General features: G+C 39.9%; 1 long non-coding RNA gene across 1 annotated transcript; it reads left to right on the top strand.

Moving 5' to 3' along the window:
• The first annotated feature begins 3,664 nt into the window (after positions 1–3,664).
• LOC143441612 (uncharacterized) lies at positions 3,665–21,478 on the top strand. Its single transcript, XR_013109177.1, has 3 exons — positions 3,665–3,788; positions 20,198–20,351; positions 21,345–21,478. It is a non-coding gene; the product is annotated as an uncharacterized LOC143441612 (long non-coding RNA).
• Positions 21,479–21,785: the final 307 nt, after the last annotated feature.

Here is a 21,785-nt window from a genome sequence, read left to right as displayed (position 1 = left end):
GTGTTTCATTTAAGGGTGTTTTTGTTTGTTTGTTTGTTTTCTTTTCTTTTTAAGCCTGATAAGTTGATTACTATCCAGTGGATGGTCAGGAGTATACGTCAAAACAAATTGGATTTGGTGGGAAGAGAGAGAGAAAGAGAGAGAGAGAGAGAGAGAGAGAGAGAGAGAGAGAGAGAGAGAGAGAGAGAGAGAAACAGAGAGACAAAAAGAGAAACAGAGAGACATGAAGTTGGGTGAGTAGGTAGGGCAGTGGGGATGTATCTGGTATGAATTAGAGGAATTAGAGAGTGTAGTTGAGGGTAAATGTTGCCAAAGCACATTGTATAGAATTCTTAAAGAATTAATAAAAACATTTTAAAGATGTTTCTATATGATGGGTAGCCGTTTTCTCATTTTAGGTACCTGTAAACAGAGGCAGTTGGATAGACTCTGTGCTGGTTAGTTTTTACTGTCAACTTGATATAACCTAAAAATCATCTGGAAGAAGACTTTTACTAAGGAATTTTCTAGATCAAGTTGTCATGTGGGCATGTCTGCTGGAGATTGTTTTGATAGTTAATTGATACAGCAAGAATCAGCACCATTTCCTAGACTGGACCTTGTAGATATAAGAATGAAGCAAGCAAGCAGCCATCATTGGCACATTCACTTTTCTCTCTCTTGACTGTGGATGTGGTATGGCCAGCTCCTTCTGTGATAGCCTTATAATCATGGGCCATACTGAGACTTGTACTCGAATGATCTCTTACTCCTCTAAATTTTTTTGTCAGTATGTTTTATCACAACAGAAATAAAACTACAAGAGAATTCCTCTATAATATAAAATTCTACTTTTTTTTTTTTTTACTTCCCTGGATTCTATTTCATCAGTAATGAAGGATACTGGGCCTTTGCATTTTGATTTCAGTAGAAGACCACACTCGAAGTGGCTATCCTTTAAGCAACCCCTATCTTGGAACATCCAGCTACACCCCACTGCAAAAGATTATTCCAACTGGGCTTGTTGACTGTTTACACTCCCACATGAAGGTGTGAGATGGTCAAGACTCCCTTACTTAAGTATAAAGCTGCTTCTTAGCACCTGTTGTATGCAGTATTGCCTTAATTGTATCTGGACTCTAGGAGAAACTAGAGTATATAAGTCAGGGGAGAATCGTGGGTGGGTTCACCTATACAGAGATGGAAAATCCCTCATCTCTTTGGGGAAAAGCTTTTCAGGTGGAGCCTGTTGGGAGAGGAGCACCCACATCTTTGTAAATAACCCTTCATCTATGCTCTGTAAAGAAGTCCAGTAAACTCAATGGTTATTCAGAACGAACCTGTGCTTTGGTTTGTCAGTAGAACCTTAGGTGAAGGGGTGGATGTTAGAAGGAATTTTACTAACAGAACATATCTGCAAATTGTTTTGAACTTAAGAAATAGTTTACAAAGTAGCAGGCTTCTTCACAGCAGTTTTAGAACACTGTGTTTTGGTTGGCCTTTCCTACACCATTTCCTCTATTCCTTCTCCCTGATCCCTGTTGCTCCTTAAATTCTCCCATCTCAGGATTCTCTCATCCACTTATAATTACGTGAGTTGTGTGACTCCCATTTCTCTCCTGTAAGGCCTCTTTTGCTTTCTTTAATGGATCCCTTTTTAGTTTCTTGTCCCCCCACACATACTCACTCCTATTAAGTACAAATGTGTAAGCATTAGAAGCTAGGACCCACACATGAGAGAGAACATGTCTTTCTCTGCCTGGGATACCTCACTTGTTATAATATTTTTCAGTTCTACCCATTTTTCTTCAAATTTCATAATTTCACTTTTCCTTAATGGCTGAATAAAATTTCACAGTGTATATGTACCACATTCTTTCTCCCTGCCTCTTTCTCTGTCTCTCTGTCTCTTTTTCATACTGTTCTCTCTCTCTCTCTCTCTCTCTCTCTCTCTCTCTCTCTCTCTCTCTCCCTCTCTCTCTCTTCCTGTCTCTCTCCTACTTTATTACTCAGCAAAGCAACTTCTTGTTGCAAGAAGGGCTTGCCAAGACCGAACCAAACTAGCAGGCACACTGAGGCCAACATGCCTTCTGTCTTTTATTTCTGGTGTAGGTCATGATACTTCTCATCCTAGTGGTGGCAGCTTGACTTCATAATCTGATGTGATTGGCTAATCATCCCAAAGGCAAAAGTGCAATAATTAAGAGTCCTTGCTGGGTTAACTACTTTTAATTACAACATTTTTTTCCCTCACATTTTCCCCCTCCCCCAGACTTAGCCAGCATATATCAGTCATTTAAAGTTTCTAGTAAACGTAAATGACTGTTATAATTGATAGCTTAGGCATGGTTTATTGTGAGTCCATACTCCAATGAGGAGGTCTCTTGACCAAGTGATTGACCTGGCCCACGAAGTACTGTTCTCTTGAGTAGAAGTAGTTTTATCGTAATAGGACTTTCATTGCTATTTTATTATTATTCCCTTTGGAAATCAAACTCCAGAATTATTTAGGAACCAGATTAGAGATCAGAGTCCCCAAAACATTTTTGACATATTTAGTCTGCCAAGGGTCCCAAAAACATTTTTGGATTTTAGTTAAGAAAGAAATTGATTACTTTTCTTTGGGGTCTTTTTACCCTATTTAGCTCATTTTTACCACCTGTTTTTAAATCCCCCTCCTTCTGATTAGGTAACCCTAACTGCCATTGTGGGAGAGGAGCAGTGACTGATCTGGTTTATTCTAGCTGAATTTGGGGTATTGGGTAGACTACATTTTCATTATCCATTCATTTGTTGATGGACATCCAGTCAGATTCCATTTTCTTGTTATTACAAGAGAACATAGACATGCAAGAATCCCCACGAGAGAATGGAGATCCCTGGAGTGGTATATCTCCATTATTTGCAAGTTCTAATTTTAGTTTTTCCAATGTCTCCAGAATGATTTTCTAAAGTGTTTATGCCACATTACACTCGCACAAACAGTGTGTAAAGTTTCCCTCTTCTCCACATTCTCCATAGCATCTGTTGATCTTGATGACTACCATTCTGGTTGGGGTGAGGTGGAATCTCAGAATCACTTGATGTGCATTTCTGTGATGCTCTGGATGTTTGTAGTAGTTGGCCAAGTTATATACACTGAAGTCATCTGGGGGAAAAGAGGACCTCATTGAGAAAATGCACCCATCAGATTGATCTGTAGGACAGTCTGTGGGGCATTTTCTTGATTAATGATTGATCAGGAGGGCCAAGTCCATTGTGAGTAGTGCCACCTATGGGTATGTGGTCCTGGGTTGTGTAAGAAGGCAAACTGAATAAACAATAGAGATCAAGCCAATAAATTGCATTTTTCCATCACCACTACCTCAGTTCCTGCCTCCAGGTTTCTGCTCTGCTTGAGTTCTGCCCAGAGTGTTACCTAGAAATATATGACGAAATAAACCCTTTCCTCCTCAAGTTGCTTTTGATCACAACAATAAAAAGCAAACTGGGACAACGGTCCTTGGTGGTTTCAATAGGAAACCCCATAGACTCATGTGCTTTGTGCTTACATGCTTAGCCAATAGGAAGTGGCACTATTAGGAGGTGTAGTCTTGTTGAAGTAGGTGTGGCCTTGTTGGAGGAAGTGTGTCGTCATTGTGGAGGTGGGCTTTGAGGTCTCAAATATGCTCAAGCTACACCTAGTGTGAAACACAGTTTCCTGCTGCCTGTGGATCAAGATGTAGAACTCTTAGCTCCTCCAGCACCATGTCTGCCTGCACACTGCCATGCTTCCTGCCATGATGATAATGGACTAAACCTTTGAAACTGTAAGCCAGTCCCAATGGAATGTTTTCCTTGATAAGAGTTGCCATGGTTATGATGTCTTTTCACAGCAATGAAACCATAACTGAGGCAGGTCCCATTAAGATATTGAACAATATTTATTGGCCATTTGTATTTCCTCTTTTGAGTACTTTCTTTCCAGCTTCTTAGCCCATTTATCTTTATTGGGTAGCTTACATTTTTTTTTTTTTTTTTTTTAGTTCTTTGTATAGTCTAGAGATTAATCCTCTGCCAGATACATAGCCAGCAAAGATTTCCCTCTGCTCTGAAGGCTGCCTCTTCATGTAATTAACTATTTCCTTTGCAGAACAGATTTTTTTTTTTTTTTTAATTTCATGATGTCCTATGTGTTCGGAAAATTCTTACCTATGTCTTGATTTCATTTTCCTTTAGCAATGTTCGAGTTTTAGGGCTTATTTCAATGTCCCTGATACATTTGAGGGGATTATTTTTTGTGTGTGTGTAAGTTGAGAGATAAGGATCCAGTTTCACTTTCTTATCTGTGACTATCCATTTTCCTCAGCCTTATTTGTTAAAGAGGCTGTCTTTTCACCCTGAATATTTTTGCTATCTTTGTCAAAAAATCAGATGGCTATAGCTATGGGTTTGTATCTGGATCACTTTCTTTGTTCCATTGATCTTTCTGTCTGGTTCTATGCCAAACCCATGCTGTTTCTGTTACTATGGCTATGCAATATATAGATAGCTTAAAATCAGGTATCAGGTCAGCCTTATATTTTTTTGTTGTTTTAGAATTGCTTTCATTATTGAGGGGTTGTTTTTTTTGTGTGTGTATGTGTGCTTTCAAATGAATTTTCAGACTTTCTTTTCTATCTCTGTGAAAAATGGTGTTGGTATTGTGATGGAGATTGCATTTAGAGTATAAACTGTTTGGGTTATGACACATTTTCAGAGCATTGACTCCTCCATTCTATATGCATGGGGATCTTTCTATCATCCATTATCTTCTTCAGTTCCTCTCTTAGTGCTTTCAATTTCCCATTGTAGAACTTTTTCACTTCCTTGCTTAGGCTTATTCTGACATTTTATTCTATTGAGGTAATCATGAATGGGGTTGCTGCTTTGTTATCTTCCTTAATATGTTTGTCATTGGTGTATAGAAAAGCTACTGGTTTTGTGTGTGTTAATTTTGTATCCTGCCATTTTGCCTATAAGTTTTAAAATCTTTCCCATAGAGTCTTCAGGGTCTCTCATGTGTAGCATCCCACCATCTGCAGATAAGCACATCTGCATGGTTCTGAGGCTTCCCAATCCACAGTGAGAGCATCAATAGACTGTTCAGCTTGCCTGCCAAAGAGCTGAGCCTTTAGATTTTAGGATAAAAAAACACACAAAGCTGGTTTAATATTTCACTTTTCATCAGGACATCTTGGCATCAGGTAAAGAGCAACTATGGACAAATTTCAGGAATTTGAGTGATTTGGATCCAGTACAGAGAAAATAACAGCTCAGATTCTAATTTGAAGTGAAGTTCAATTACCCACAGCCAAAAATATCCTTTTTTCTTCCAAGTGGTCTAAGATACTCATTAGCTCTGGCACCAGTCCTGGGGTATTTTTGTAATGAAGTCGGCTCAAAGTTTGCAGGACAGATGGGGTTGCCATCCTTCATGGGGCTCTAGAGAAGAACAAGGTTGAGTTAGAGGCTAGAAGAGATAAAAGACTGAATAGGAAAAAGGCCCCCCAAACCCAGCTGTGTCTTAACAATGTTTTAAAACTGACCTTGTAGAGGTACAAGGCACACATCTTATGGGAATGTTCTTTGAGTTTTGACAAACTTCTACTCCAAATCAACTGTTATCTTAACCAAGATAAAGAGCTCTATCATTGCCACGAAGCACAGTACCCTCTGAGGTCTGTTTTCACACTACATCCTAATCCTTATTGCACTGCTGATCTGATTGTTACCTCAGTCGGTTATGTCTTTCTTTCCTGGACTCTTGCATCGTATCTTTAGCTGGACTCTCATACAGACTTACTTCATTTCCTAAGCAATATGTTTTTAAAAATTCATCCTTATTGTTGAGTACCTCAGTTACTATTTCGTGTTCATTGTCAATTAAGATCTCATTTGTGGGGTTTTGGGGTTTGTTTATCCATACACTTATTCAGCTGGGATATATGTAGCTTGGGGCATTTATGATTAAGCTGATAAAGGTGTTGATGTACAAGTCTTGATGGAAATATATGTTTTTATTTCTCTTTGGTAACTACCTAGGAGAATAATAACAATACTGGGTCCTGTTATCATCTGCTTCCATCTCATATGAAAGTGCCGAATTATATTCTGATGTGTCTGTTGTCATACTGCATGCTTCTTACCATGCTTAAGAATGTCCCTTGTTGACTGTGTTACTCTAGCACGACTGTCAAGCTCATGTACGAAGTAGTGTGGAGTGATCCTGCAGTAATGTTCCAGCATGTGTCTTCCTGCTTCTGGAGATGCGGAGCAGTTCTTTATGTACCTTTGGGCCATTAGTATTTTCTTACTTGTGTCATGTTTGCTCGTATCTTTTCTGCAGTGGCTTTGAATCTTTTACTTGATAGTCATGTGGCTCTGCCAAAGGCCATTGTGGCTACCACAGTGCGTAGGCTGGATTTGTGCTTACCCATACCTTTCAGGGTGAGTTTACATGGTGAAAAGCAGAGTTTAAAAAAACCACAACTTTAAAGTAAACTATAAAGGAAACAGCTCTAGCTTTTGGCTTATCTATCCTCTGTTTTATTATGAAAGATTGGTTAACTTTTATTTTATGTGTCTGAGTGATTTGCCTGCATTTATGTCTTTGTCTCACATGCTTGAGGAGGTCAGAAGTGGGCTTCTGATCCTCTGGAACCCTTGTCTGGGTTACAGACAGTTATAAGCCACTATGTGGGTAGTAAAAACCAAATCTCCATTCTCTGCAAGAACAGCCAGTGCTCTTAACTATTGAGGCAACTTTCCAGCCCCTGGTTTCTCTATCTTGTCTCCCTAAGAATCCGTATAGTAAAGAGCAAGGCACTGTGCTGGAAATTTTAAGAGAGTTCAGAACGTAAGAACCCTTTATGAAAGAAATTGTCTTAGGATACAGAATCATGACTAGGCTCTGAAGGGAAGAGCTGTGGCTCAACCTTCCTATTTTACAGTTTGCTAAGTCTCTCAAACTTGTTATCCCCTCCCAAAGCCCATAGTTTCATAAGCTACAAAACCTGGCAACTACAGTGTGCATCGAGTTGCTGATTCTGAATACGAGATAAGAAAATAAATGTGAAACCCGTTAGCATCCCCAGCATGATTGGCAGTAGCTATGTATCAGATATTAGCTTACTTTTCCTTTCTATCCTCCTCCACTTGTTTTGCTTCTTCCTCTGACTTAGTTACTAAAGTTCCTTCTCGGTGGCATTTCATCTTTCTCACCCTTCAGAGGTTCTAGATTGCCCTTACTCACCCTTTATCTCCTCACCATCCATGTGTTTCCTCTCACAGAGTTTTGCTGAATGCAACTAGACTGTCTGATGGTATGTGACTTTATAGACAGCTCAGGTTAATGTGACAGTGGTGGTAATATTTTAAAATCTCAATAAACGTAAAGACTGAGGGAAGAATGAAAAATGGGGGAATTTGAGGGCTGTGGGAGGCAGATGAGGGTAGGTAGCATTTTTGGTATTTTTGACCTTTCCCAGAACCCCATAAATCACATTACATAAGTGGTTTCCTCAAGAGAGTTTGCCTGAACTTAGATAATTTCAATTAGTTGCTTTATTTCAAGCCCTCCCTATTTTTTATGAGGTCTTTCCCAGCACCTTCTCATGGGCCAAGCCTTATAAACGACTTTACAAGCCGACCAATGTTGCTTTTTGATACGTGTTTTCTATTCTCTGAATTTATAGTTTCATCATGCTCCTAGTTTCATTGACTACACATGATTTAGTAGTGTATTTCCTGGAACATTTAAGAGTTTAGAAAAAAAATAAAGTAAGAACATTTAGCTGTTGGAAAAAAAGCCAGATGGAGTAGGCAGGCCTGATGTTGGTCTTCTGGACTGGACTGTGTTTTAGGAGGCCATCTAGCATCTAAGCTAACAAATCCTTGAGAGAAGTTTGGATGATGGTCAGGTATACCTTGAAGATGTTGGAAAAGCATGGGATATGACAGGTCGGACTAGAAGCATGTACTTTAATATCGTGTCAAGGTTCTCAGTGATGACATGTGGATTATGATTAGTATGGAAGCTTTCCATGAGTATTGATATGCTTTGTTGCTTATGACAGTCATGTGGACAATCCCCACTGCAGAAGGTATCTGGAGACAACCAAATGGTCCATTCTCAAATGCCACTTTTAATTAATGCAATTCATAATCCTCCATTCTGGTTACCATCAGATTGTTTACTGATGTTAATACATGTTGGTTTTCTATTGCTTTGAGAGAAAGAGAAAAACAGAATACCAACAGCATACAAATAAAACCACACTAAATCTCAGGTCCTAAAGTAAGCCTGCCCTTTTTCTGCCAAATCTGTTTTAGGTCTAACTCAGCAAAGAACTTGGAAAAGACATTTATAGCTTCCAGGAAATAAATGTCTGAAAATGGGTTCTACTTTGAAACTTTACCCACTTCACAAATTGAAAATATTTCCCCAAATGGCTGAAGAAGATTGCCTCCAAACAGAGAAACTGAACCAACAGGCATCCAAGCCATCCCCACTTGCTATTCTTGGAAATCCCTTCTTATTTGGAGAAGAAAAAGTTAAGAGAAAGGAAATGGAGACTTAGATACCATCTCTTTTATTTGTGACTTTGGAAAACTCCTTGGAGATCCAGCTGAAGAATCTTTAAAATGATGTCCTAAAGCTGGAGAATCTTTAAAAAGTGTCCTAAAACTGTATGCATCTCCATTCACTGAACAGAGTTTGTCAGCCTTGGGTCTCCACTGGGAAAAGTTCTCTGCTGATAGTGGTAACTGTGAATTGGAAAGAAGGGTGGGGTCTGAGAAATGGCCAGTGCCTAGGTGCTGGAAATAGGCAAAGGTGCCTGGGGATATGGGGGTATAGAGGAAATTTTGGTTGAAAAGTTGAAGTGAAAATTCTGATACTCAGAGTCAATAGAAGATTTGCAAGTGCTCCCATGTCTCCTATGTTCTGTTTGAATACCCTGTGTAGTCTGTTTGATGGAGTCTCCTAATTCATGTTGTTCCTCATTTGGTTTTATGTGGTACTGATTTTACTTTGCTTTCAAAGTTGATAAAACGGCATACCTGTGTGTGTGTGTGTGTGTGTGTGTGTGTGTGTGTGTGTGTGTAAATTGTTTCATATTGTGTGAAGGATAGAAATGAGATCTTGTGAAAGAAAGAAGTGTTGGTATAATGCCAGTCATGAGGTAAGTGCTTAAGATATGAAGAAATTTACAGTAAACAGGCTGCAAAAATCCCCCACCACTAAACATTATCTAGCAAAGTTATTATGGAAGCATGCTTATCACTTAGGCTAAAGAAGGCATAGATGAGAAAAGTATAAAAAATAAAAATGTAAAAACATAAACCTTGGAAAGATCGTATGTTGGGGAGTAGTGTGGTATTCAGTGATTATATTGGGTATTTTGGGAGAGTTCAGTGAAAAGCTAAAGACACTTGGTTTATTGGTTTTGTTTCTTTCTTTAGAAGGAATATGTGTTGGTTTTTGTTAAAGCAAATTGCAAACTTATTTCAGTTTCAAATAAGGTATCACCAATCCTTCTATATCTTTGAGAGCCAAGAGATCAGACAAGTTTGGGTAAGGATGTTTTATGTTTTCTTGTAAAACCTAGTCCAACAGAGTAAATCTGGACTAAGTATGTAAGAAAGTACTCTACAGTGGACCGATATGAGTTCAAGGGATCATTGCTATTGAACTATTTATTCCTGGAGTTAAATGTAGTACTCAAACTCACCTACATTATTGAAATTGTCTGGGAAGGGTCAGATTGTTGCTTAATGATTAAGAACACTTTCTGTTCTAACGAAGAATTCAATTCTTAGAACTCACGTAGGATGGCTCACAGCTGCCTGTAATTCCAGTTGGAGATCCAATGTCCTCTTCTGGTTGCAATGAGCACTCTTACACACATGTAGTACACAATGACCCCCCTCAAACACACATTCACACATATGAAAAATATAATACACCTTTGAAATCATCTTAGGGATTAAAAACGTATGTATACATGTATCAACTCCCAGAGAGCCTACCATGAAAAACTAAAAAGTTCCCAGGGTTTAGGGGGTGAATATGTTTGTCTTAGTTGGGGTAACTATTGCTGTCATGAAACACCATGACCAAAAGCAAGTTGAGGGGGAGTTTATTTGGATTACACTTTCACATCATAGTCCAGTCCGTCATCAAAGGAAGTCAGGACAGGAACTTAAACAGGGCAGAAACCAGAAGGGAAGAGTTGATGCAGAAACCATGGAGATGTGCTGCTCACTAGCTTGTTGGCTTGCTCCCAATGGCTTGCTTAGACTGCTTTCGGATAGACCCCAGGACCACCATCCCAGTGGTGTCCCCACCTAGAATGAGCTGGGCCTTTCAACATTAATCACCAATTAAGAAAATGCCCTACAGGCTTGCCTACAGCCCAATCTTATGCAGGCATTTTCTCAGTGGAGGCTCCCTCCTGTCTGATGACTGTAGCTTGTGTCAAGTTGACACAAAAATAGCCAGCACACTGTTCAAAACTCACTGTATTGACATTGCCAAAGAAAAAAAACTCTCTTTCTTCCTCCCCCCCTCTCAGGTTAATGTATAGCAAATTGCCAAACAGATAGAATGTAGAACCTCAGTGTCATAGTCCCAATTCAATGACAAATCATCTCAAGAAGAACCCTTAATCTGACTTTCATACAGTCCCCAGCTGGTTGCATATGCTTTCCTTTGCAGGCTTTCAAGTGTTCTCCACCCAGAACCCAAAATCTACTCCATTTCTTGAATTTGGTGAATTATCTCATCTTTGTTGAGTTTTGTGTTGTTGTTTTCTGCCAAATCAGCCCCCAAAGTCCCTGGAATTGTGATCTTGTGTACAGCAGTCCTAGCCACAGCTTGCTATTTGTATTTGAACTTGACTTCATTACTTATCAGTTGGACAGGCAACTTCCTCTACCTCTAAAATGGGAATAAGAATAATAAAGGATTATCCATCAAATCGGTTACTGCGATGTGAAAATGGCTTAAATTGATTACAAATGGTGACTGATAGACAGTAAGCTCCTTCTCTTTCAAAGTTCAATATGCTGCTTATTTTTGGAAGTTATTTAAATTTTCAATTGTAATTTCACAAACCACCCTCAATATTTGTTCTCAAAACAATCAACATAGGTGGTTTTTGTTTGTTTGTTTTTCACCCCATGTTTCTGCAGCCTGAGCTGAGCCCTGCTGGCTGCTTTTCTGCTCCTAGTAAGAGCTAGGGCTGGAATATCTTTGCTCCTGTATCTGGTTTATTAGTTAGGAGGCCTGAGGAAGCTGGGAGCCGAGAGGTGCTTTGTCTCTCTCTTTCTGAGACTGACTTGGAATACCTTGTAGCTTTTCAGAGAGGTTGGACTTAGATGGTAGCTGATTTCCCACAGAGAAGATGAAGTAGGTAGATGCTTGTTAAAACCTAGTGTAAAAAGCCTCAGCATGTTCGTCCATTTGGTCAGTCAAAAGGAAGTCACAAAGTCATCCTACATAGACCAGGAAATGAAATGGACTTCCTCCCTTAAAGAGAGAAGCAACATGAACACTGGAAAAAAGGAATGGATAGGACAAAATCAATCAGGAGACAGCCTACCACAAAAATACTCAAATAATTTCAAAAGAGAATATTTTGTTTCTCAATTAGTTATCACTTACATGCAATCCTAGGATGATATGTTTTCTCTCACATTGCCTAATAGTGTTCTGTCAGCACCATGTACTCTCTTAACCAATCTTGGCCAACTGATACTAGCATGTAAAAACAAAGGTTTAGCAGGTGTGGGTGGAGTAAATGACTCTCACACAAGACAGAATCTTCACAGTGGAGTAGAAAGGAAAAGTTGTGTGTGTCTGCTGTGCCCCTCTGCCTCATAGGGAATGTCATATGCGCTTCTATTTTCCTTTCTTCTCTATCAGTTTTCTTCTTTTAATTCCTTGCTAATGTCAATAAAAAAAAAAAAAAAAAAAAAAAAAAAAACCACAGGTCTCACTTCAAAGTGGGTAAGAGTCAGTGTATTCTGTAGTCGTATGAGAAACTGTGGCCCAGAGGCACAGATTTAGGTTACCCTAAATATCATGATCCAATGTGGTAACATGTTCCTGAAGTTTTTATAGCAACAGAACAAAGAAGTCTAGAGTGAAGATATTCTTAAACTATATTGGTAGAAACATCAGGTAGGCCAAGAAATCTCTGCTATAGGTTTTGTAAACTATCTGATCATGCTTTACATGTTATTTAATGATTTGATGGTATTATCATCTTTTTGGTTGGTAGAAGTCAGGGGTATGTTTGTGTATTCCAAAGAGATTTGCCTAACAGTCATAGGATGTTAGGTCAAACACAGGGGTAGACAGCAGTCAATGGCTACGTAGATGGCTAAAGGTAGTCTAAGATATATTTGCTTTCTAACCTATAACATTCCAGCTTTCTACAATTATTGAAAAAGTAATGTTAATTAACACTGTAGAATTTTAACATATGTGTAGGCTCTCCTTCCAGTTTCTTTCTTTCTTCCTTCCTTCCTTCACACACACACACACACACACACACACACACACACACACACACACACACAATTTTTTTTTCCTGGAAGCTTCAGTCAACACTGGGTAGTTGCAAATGGTCTTCTGTTTCTGAAGATCCCAAAGGATGTGCCATCACTCTTCATGTGTTACCATAGTGATAGAAGGAGCTTGCTCCTTCAGCCGGAGTCTGCAGGCACTCTCTCCAAAACCCAAGGTCTCCTTTGTTTTTCATCAATCTTAAATGCTTGTACATGATTGCCATGTAGCCTCTCATCTTTAAATTGTATTTCAAAGACTGATGGTTTGTGGAGGAGCATTCAAGGGTTAGATTTCCATCAAGAGACACACAAAACAAGTATGTAAAATAGAGCTGTGGAGGATTTGAAAGATGAATTGGAAGCCGCTTAGATTTGTGTCTTCCCTTTTCTCCACAGGGTCCTAAAATGGCTCTACTGTTGATTCAGAGAAGAATGTAGCCAATGACTGTAGGGTTACCACTGTTCTTCCCTTTCTGTTTTGTTTCAGGCAACCTCTTACTTCCACTAGTGGGCACATATGGATCACAACTGTCAAAAAACCTCTCTCTCCTCCTCCTCCTCCTCCTCCTCCTCCTCCTCCTCCTCCTCCTCCTCCTCCTCCTCCTCCTTCTCCTCCTCCTTCTCCCCCCTCTGTGTGTGTGTGTGTGTGTGAGAGAGAGAGAGAGAGAGAGAGAGAGAGAGAGAGAGAGACAGAGAGAGAGACAGAGAGAGAGACAGAGAGAGAGAATGCATAGGGGAGAGCCATCGGAAACTTGGGTTTCACTAGCTTTTGTTTCATGTCATTAGTTTCAAATTATTTTGATTTTTTTTTTCAGGAGAAGTTTTATCTCTAACTCAGAATTGTTTTCAAATTCATTACAAGGTGAGAATATGAAAAAAAAAGTTTATAATGTTACTAGCAGAGAAATGGAATAATTCTCTTAAATAGAAGTATCAGAGGTTAGTCTGGAAGTCTACAGCCAGTCTCCTGGAGAGAATGCTGCCCCCTAGAGGCACTTTCACATCGAGAGTTGGAGGGCTGTGAGGTTAATTAGTGGGTGGGGCCTATGATGTCAGGGCATTGAAATATTTGCAGGAGACAATCCTGTACATGAAAGAATTGATTTCCCTCACATTTATAGATTCTATTGGACTTTTACATGTAGATATGACACCTTCACAATTATCAGTCTTTTGTTCACATGTTACCCAGGTTATTAAAGAATTTGGTAAATTTCTTCATCTATGGTTTGGAGTTACCTTAGCTCACACATAGAGCAGTAGACATCACAGGGGTGTTTTCCATACCACAGTAAAGATGTGCCTCTCACAGCTCCATTAGTTCTCTAAGGTCCTTTACATTTTGAACTTGTTGATATTTTATTGCAAATTACAAATTGTGGCATGTAGGCATGTGTGTATTAGTGTATGTGTGTGTAATGTATGTGTGCATGTAGATAAAGTTTGATATCAGATGTCTTCCATGAATGCCCTCCATCTTACACACTAGCCTGAACCTGGCACTCACGGATTGGACTAGTCTCCTGAGCCCTGGGGAATCTGGGCCTCCATCCTTCAAAAGCAGTAGGATTATAGGTGGACCATTATACCCTCCAGTTATTTCCACATGTGCCAAAGGGCTCAAACTTGGGTCTTTATGCTTGATTGGCAAGCACTTTACCCATGGATCAATCTCTCTAATCCATTTTTATTTAATTGTGCTTCATATTTCTTTTAGGTATAAATAGGGTATATTATGGATGAGTGGTTCGGTTTGATTGGAGAACACGATTCTGCTGCTTATTATGATTTAATGTCTGTTAATAAAAGCTTTCATTATTAAATAATTAAGTGGACACAAACATTGTTTCAATCATACTTCAATGCATTATTAAATTAACTGACCTAGCTTTTATGGAATGCTTACATTCGTGATAGAGTCACAAAAGAGAACAAGACACTGCTTTGAGCCTGGTATTGTAGAGTGGATGGAGCAGTATCAACAGCTGAAATACGGGAGACAAATGTAGGGGCCGGAGTGGGTAGCAGTGGAGCATAGGGAGAGGCAGTCAATATTTGGGTTTTGGTGAATGGAGAGAAGAATGTTGATTCAAACTTCTTCCTGAACCTAAAAGGCAGAATACAAATCCCTTGTCTTAGAGAAAGACACCCTTCACTCCTCTGTAGTCCCTCACCATCTATGGCTGGCTCCCAATCATGAGAGTCGGAGAACTGGCCATGTTCTTCACTGGCTGCAACACTCAGGAGAGTGGGCCCTGAAACTCTCCTGGGCAGCAAGGTAGAGGTGGCTCTGGTATTGGGGTTTGTTGTTGAACTGGCCCCAAAGACATGAGATCAGGAAAACCATTGGGTTGACCAGCTCAGTTACCTCTTAGGCTCAGAGACATGGGGCTTTAAATTGGTCCACCCAACATCTATGCAACTGATGAACTACTGGAGTGCATAAAGGGTCTGGTTCTACAAATCCAAAACTACAGGATATCCATGATACAGGGCAACAAGAGGAGAGGTGTCCCAGTAACGTTCCAGTGTCAACAGAGCAGAAGCCCAGAGGGCCTGTAGCAGACCGGTGAGTCATTGCAATGAACATTTGCTTTTTTGTTTGTTTTTCGAGACAGGGTTTCTCTGTATAGCCTTGGCTGTCCTGGAATTCACTCTGTAGATCAGGCCGGCCTTGAACTCAGAAATCTGCCTGCCTTTGCCTCCCAAGTGCTGAGATTAAGGGCATGTGCCACCACTGCCTAGCTGCAAACAAAGAAGTGTGGACAAAAGGATATACTGTGTGACAGACACACTGTGACACACTACGGCTTCCACAATGAGATTCCCCCCCCCCCCCCGCTCTGTTGTGTGGAGGTTGCAAGGGTGGAGGGTGGATCAGAGCGGAGGGAGACATGAGTAGGATTGGGGTGCATGATGTGAAATTCACAAAGAACCAACAAAACGTTAAAAAAAAACTGGGTTATGCTTCTGATTGAGCATTACCAAACTTATAAATCCTTTGATTAACATTTAAAAAAAATTGTATAAAAGCAAAAAGGAAAGGGGGGGCATGGGACAGGGGCTTTCTAGGGAGGGGAAATGGGGAAAGGGAATGGCATCTGAAATGTAAATAAAATATAAAATAAAAGAAAAAAAAGAAAAAAAAAGAAATAATAATAGAATAAACAATAACATATTTTGTAATTTCTTTAAAAAATGAGGCCTTTCTTTTAGAAGTAGAGATAGTAGTTTTATGATATAAAAAGCAAAGTATTCATATAAAGAAATATTTTTCCCAGTTGCAAATTGTCATATATGTGTATTATGTAATTATTTTTCACTTAGAAGGGAAACAAACAACCTAATGTGAAACACTAATACACATACTTTTTTCATTTACTATTTTGAAAATTTGCTTGCTGATAAATAAATGTGGCTGTGATGTGTTAATGTTTGAAAAATACAAGATTATCTCCTGTTTCCCCCAGAAAAGAAAATTCCCTTGTCTTTGGAATTTTCCAAGTTGTTTCTGATTTGGAATATCTACTAGGAACCCATTCAAAAGCATTTGTCTCTAATGACTTTCATCCTTAAGTCAGAGTGGAGCATCTTCAAGCAAAAGAAGTAAGCCTATAATTAACACAGGTCAAAACACTACTCTATTAAGCACGTGCTGAGCTTGGAATGGTAGCACACACCTTTAGTCTAAGCACTTGGGAGGCAGAGGCAGAAAGAGTGTGGATTCAGGCTAGCTTAGTCCACGGTGTGACTCTTACACTTGAAAAACAGAAACAAAACAGCAACAACAATAACAACAACAACAAAAAAACCCAAATAAACCCTAAACCAGCACCACCAAAACAACAAAAAAGAGGAAAGGAACCACCTGCCTCACATAAATTGGTCTAAGTGTAAGCGAGTTTGGCAGCAGCTCTCATTCTAGTACTGTCTTGTTGTTTGTTCTTAATCAAACCTTGATTATTTTCATAGTCCTGGCTTCTACGTTTTTGAAACAAGGTGGTCAACCCAGGTGATTTCTAAGTAACCCCGTGTCTTATTTTTCTCATGGCTGTGACCAAATGCCTGTGACAAAAACAGCTTAAAAGAGGAAGGATTCCTCTTGGCTCATGCTGTAGATGATTTAGTTCGTGGTTGTTTGGTTCCACATGTTTGGTAAGAACACTACGGTGGCAGGAGCGTGGAAAATTCTTTACCTCATAGCAGACAGGAAGGAGAGAGGAACAGTCGCAGGAAGGAGCCAGAGTAGAACATGGCGCCTAGTGATGTTACCCTAGTGATCTACTTTCTACCACCAGGCTCTACTTTCCACAGTTCCATCACCTCCGGATAGTTTATTCCAATACACTATGTTTAGAATTCTCGTGATCTAATTGTCTCTGGAAAAACCCTCACATTACCCCCAGAGGTGTCCTTCACTGATATGCCAGCCTATTCAGTTGACAATAAAGGTTAACTCTCACATGTTGCTGTGATAGTTGTGAGTTCTCATGATTTCTGTTTGCTCTGCAGTGGTCAACTTCTATTTCTTCCTCTACCATCTTTCCTTTAAATAATTGTTCTCCTGAGAGCTCTTTTTGGCATATAAGCCTCCATTTTTCAGATGGCAAATGATATGCTGATTGGGTTTCTTTTCCATTATAATAAATGAGATTCTTTTGCAGAGTCAAAATGTTTCCAGGTATAAGTCTTGTTGAGGATTAATGAGTTGTCACTGTCTCCTACTGACTGTTGGTTTTAAGCATCTCACATTGATCTTTGCTCAAGATCTTTGCATGCTCTCGTCCCTAAACTTTCTCATGCATGGCTCTTTCTTGGTTTTAGACCTCAGTGGGAGCATTATTTCCAGGTAGAGGTCTTCCCTGTTGTGCTGGCTAATTTTATGTTGATTTGATACAAGCAAGCTACAGTCATCTGAGAGGAAGGAACTCCAATTAAGAAAATGCCTCCACCAGATCTGGCTGTAAGCAGGCCTGTAGGGCATTTTCTTAGTGATTCGAATGGAAGCCACCATGGATGGTGCTGGTGGTTCTGAGTTCTATAAGAAAGCAGGCCAAACAAGTTTCCGAGAACAAGACAATGAGCAGCTCTCCTCTATGATCTTTGGCTCAGCTTTCGCCTCCAGGTTTTAGTCTGCCTGAGTTCTTGCCCTGATCTTCATCAGTGATAGACTGTGATATAAAAGTGTAAGTGAAATAAGCCCCTTCCTCCGCACGTCGCTTTTGGTCTTGGTCTTCACAGCAATAGACACCCTAAGATACCTGTCAACCGACTCATAGCCACCACACTTAACTGTCCTATGAAATGGTTCTGTTTGTGCTGTGCCTATCTAGTATATGCCTTTCACTGGTGGAATGCTTGCTCCTTGCCTGCTTCTTCCACTTGGAGCAGTGAGAATCTCTTGGTTAGAACTCATTTTAAGCTTTGACCCTGTGTCCTTAGCTGCTAGCCTATGCTGCTGTGAGGAGTGAGAGAGTTGCAACTGCCATAGAGGAGTCTGAGATGCTGTCAGGATACAACGACACAGTGATCAGTCTATTAAATCCTGGCTCTGAGGATTCTGGCTTGCAAGACTCATTATGACTTTGTAGAACTTCATATCATGAATCTGTGAAACTGACTAGTGGAACCATTAAGAGAAAGACTTAGTGTGAGTGGGCAGCCTCTTTTCTGGGCCAGGCTTTGGACCATCACTTCATAGGTATCAGCTCATTTCTCCTTCATACCAGCCTTCGGAGGTAGTATCTCTGATTATCTCTGTTTAAGAGAGGGTCCAAGACAGATAGAAAAGCCTGCCAGTGTGGTAACAAAATACCACAGACTGGATTGCTTAAGCATCAGAAATGTATATCTTCACAGTTCTGGAGATGAGAAGTCCAGGGTGTCAGGTTTGCTTTCCTGTTGATACTCCCATGCCTTATACCCGGTGTCTCTTTCTTGTATTACAATAACAGCAGTCCTATTGGATTAGAACTCCATCTTTATGATCTAATTTAACCCTAATGATATCCCTAGAGCTTCTATCTCTGAATGTAGTTGGCACTGAGGGCTAGAACTTCGACATATGAATTTGGAGAGGACCCAATCCAGTCATGCCTCCCAAAGCCACTGAGCTAATAAACAATGGAGACGTATTTGAATCTAGGTCAGACCCCAGAGCTCCCAGGCACTTCTTCTCAGCATTGTGCTGAGGACTTCCTTCCGACAGACAGCCATTTATGAAAGTACAAGCCTGCAAAGTAGGAGGTCCCCATTGTCATCTCTGCTCTGTGAAGACTGGGAAGGGCAGGGCAGATGGCTAAAGACTGAGCAAGTGCTTGGCATTACCGTGTGGACGTGCTCAGACTGAGTAACACCATGAGGACGGCTGGATCTCATTACTCTCTGTGTCTAAAAAGAAGGTCATTGTGACGGGAGCAACGGAGCATTATAATTAGCCAGAAGCCTCTCCCAACCTCTTCGAAAGTTATGGGAGGCTAAATTTCACTTTTCTTCTCTCATGGATAAAGTGGCAGTTACCCAGGGACTTTAAAAGGCCAGTAAAGTGTGTAAAGGCAGAGCTGATATTTGTCAAGAATGTCCTGCTGGAACCGAAGGTTGACAGGAGGGTGTCTGGAAGGCATCTGGGGCCCAGGAAAGGAAAAAGTCATTGTCTAGTATTGCTGATGGGCAGAAGCAGGTTGCTGGGGTTGGGGGAGGGAGCATCACTGAGGCTGTCTGTGCTGGCTTTTGCCAACTGTTCAGTAACCATTTCTGATCATCTACCATGCACCAGGCACTTGTGCGAGGAGGTAGAGTCCTCCTGGCTCCTGACCACCCATCCGAGTGGATGAGCTCAGTATTTATCTATATCAGGAGGCACAGAAGAATGCAGTGCACTCAAATAGCAATTTGAGCTATACCCACTTGGTCCTTCTAATACTGTTCTTTATGGTTTTTCTTCAGTTGCCTCATTCTGGCAGGCCCTGGAGAGACCTTTGTTCCTTACAGGAAGTGTCTGTTAGCATCACTCCCAGAGTGAGTTCCAGGACAGCCACAGCTACTCAGAGAAACCCTGTCTCGAAAAACAAAAAAAAAAGAGCCATCCAGTGGTGGGATGTGAAGCTGTCAGCACCTCACTTTCCTTCAGTCAGTACACCCATACCATCTCTGTCGATGCTCCTTCTCTGTTGAATTCTCATTGTAAGCAGATTCCATAGCATACTGCTTACTTCAATTCTTTAAACTGCCACCTCTATTTTGAGTTCTTTTCCACTCTGAATTCACAGACCACTAACCTTGGGATCCATAATTCTGTAATGAAAATGGTCACATTTGATGATGTCTTTGACATGTGATATGTGCCATAATACAATATCATAAATTTAGAATTACTGCTTACATGCAGTGCTAAGGATATCCATACAAGCTGGTCACACAAATGACATGAGATACCCTGAGAGATCCTTAGCACTCATTCTTGGCTGCTAAATATATAGTTGGCTCATCAGACTTGCAGGTTTTGTGTGGACCTCATCAACTGTGGATTGAAAATATGTCCTTTTTCTCAGCTTCTTTTCTTGTTACTGCAATAAAATACTCTGACAAAAGTCACTTAAGAGAGAAGGGCTTTTCTGTCTTACAGAGAATAAAAGGTGGTAATATCTTGAAGCAGCTGGTTACGTCACATCTACAATCAGGAAGCAGAGTAGCAAGGAGGCACTCAGTATATCTGTTCATCACTTCCTTTATCCAGCCCAAGGTCCCAGCCTGGACATGTTATACTCACATTCTCATAGGTAGGTAAGTTCCCACCTTAATGAAGAAATCAAGATAATTTGCCACAAGCATGCCAAGAAGGTTTTCTTCCACTCTGAAATATTTCCTTAAATAATATAGTACAACAGTTGAGTCTGAGGTATCATAGATGCTCTTGGGTGATTTAAGTACCTGGAAGGAAGTTCATGGTGGTATGCAACTATGTCACCATTTTAGATAAGGTAGTGCTGTATTCATGAATTTGATACCCTCAGGGGTTTCTGGACCTGATCCTTCATGAGTATCACGAGATACTGTGAATTATAGCAACTTTGAATCCATTTTGTACTGTTGTTACCAATCCTGAAAAGAGATTTTGCTTTATGCCTTACAGTTAGGAATACTTTTAAAATTCTAAACTCTTTCTCTGTGAGGTAGGTGGTTTGCATAAGGTGCTGGATTTTTGGATTTGATTTGCTTGGCTTCTCTGCATCTCTTGGTAACATTAGCCTGAAAATAAATCTAACTAGACACCAGTAAAGAACCACTGTGACTCACGCATTCAAATTTGTGATAACCCTTGTTCATATCTCCTAAATAGTCCCGTAAACACATTTTTAATGTATCTGTTTGTTTTGTGAGTCTGACAGCCTTCTGGCTTTAATCAAAGTCTTGAAATGATCGAGACTTTTGTGACTGGAAAATAAATGTCAGAAAGACTTAAATCTGCTTAAATGTATAACGCTTAAGCGGATTATAGACTTTTATTTTATTTTTTTATGGTTCCAGAAAAATAAATTTTTTGCTTTTCCAAAAATAATTGTGTGGTTTAACTACACTAAAAAATATTAAAAGCTAAGTTGTATTTAAAATATTGAAAACCGCAAACACGCAAAACAGTAATAAAATAAATTTACTCTTTATTCTGTAGCTAACCTTCTAAAATGTTACAAGATTCTTTTTATGCTCATGTGTACTCAAATATATTTTAAAAATTAATATTTTAAAGTCATAAACTTTTACAACCCTTACAGTGTTATTCAGATTTCTGTTGCTGTGACAAAATACCGGAGGCAATTAACTTCTGAGAAGAAAACATGCATTTTGCCTTATGAGTTGGGAAATCTCCATTCAGGATCTCTTGCTGTTTTCACTCTAAGCCTGCGGTAGGTAGGTCAGCCCTACGTGAGCAGCACTAGTCACTCCACAAACATGGCCAGGACAGGGAGGCAAAGACAGAGGGAAGAAGGGTTGGGTGAGGACTGGGGTTCTGCCTTTTGACGACACACTTGAGGTGACATGTCTTTCATTTCAGCCTCATCTGGAGTTTCCACCATCTTCCAGCAATCATATTCTATTTACCAGATGAAAACATAGTTCATGTATACTTTTGCTCTTTATCAAAAAGACTCTGAAAAAATAAGGTTAAAACTTTACATCCACTTTCCAAACTAAATTCATCAATGGTAAAAAAT

This window comes from Arvicanthis niloticus, chromosome 3 (assembly GCF_011762505.2).
Source record: "Arvicanthis niloticus isolate mArvNil1 chromosome 3, mArvNil1.pat.X, whole genome shotgun sequence".
Classification (NCBI taxonomy): Eukaryota; Metazoa; Chordata; class Mammalia; order Rodentia; family Muridae; genus Arvicanthis; species Arvicanthis niloticus.
Note: the sequence above shows the minus strand (reverse complement) of the source record. Positions and strands in the feature narration are given on the sequence as shown.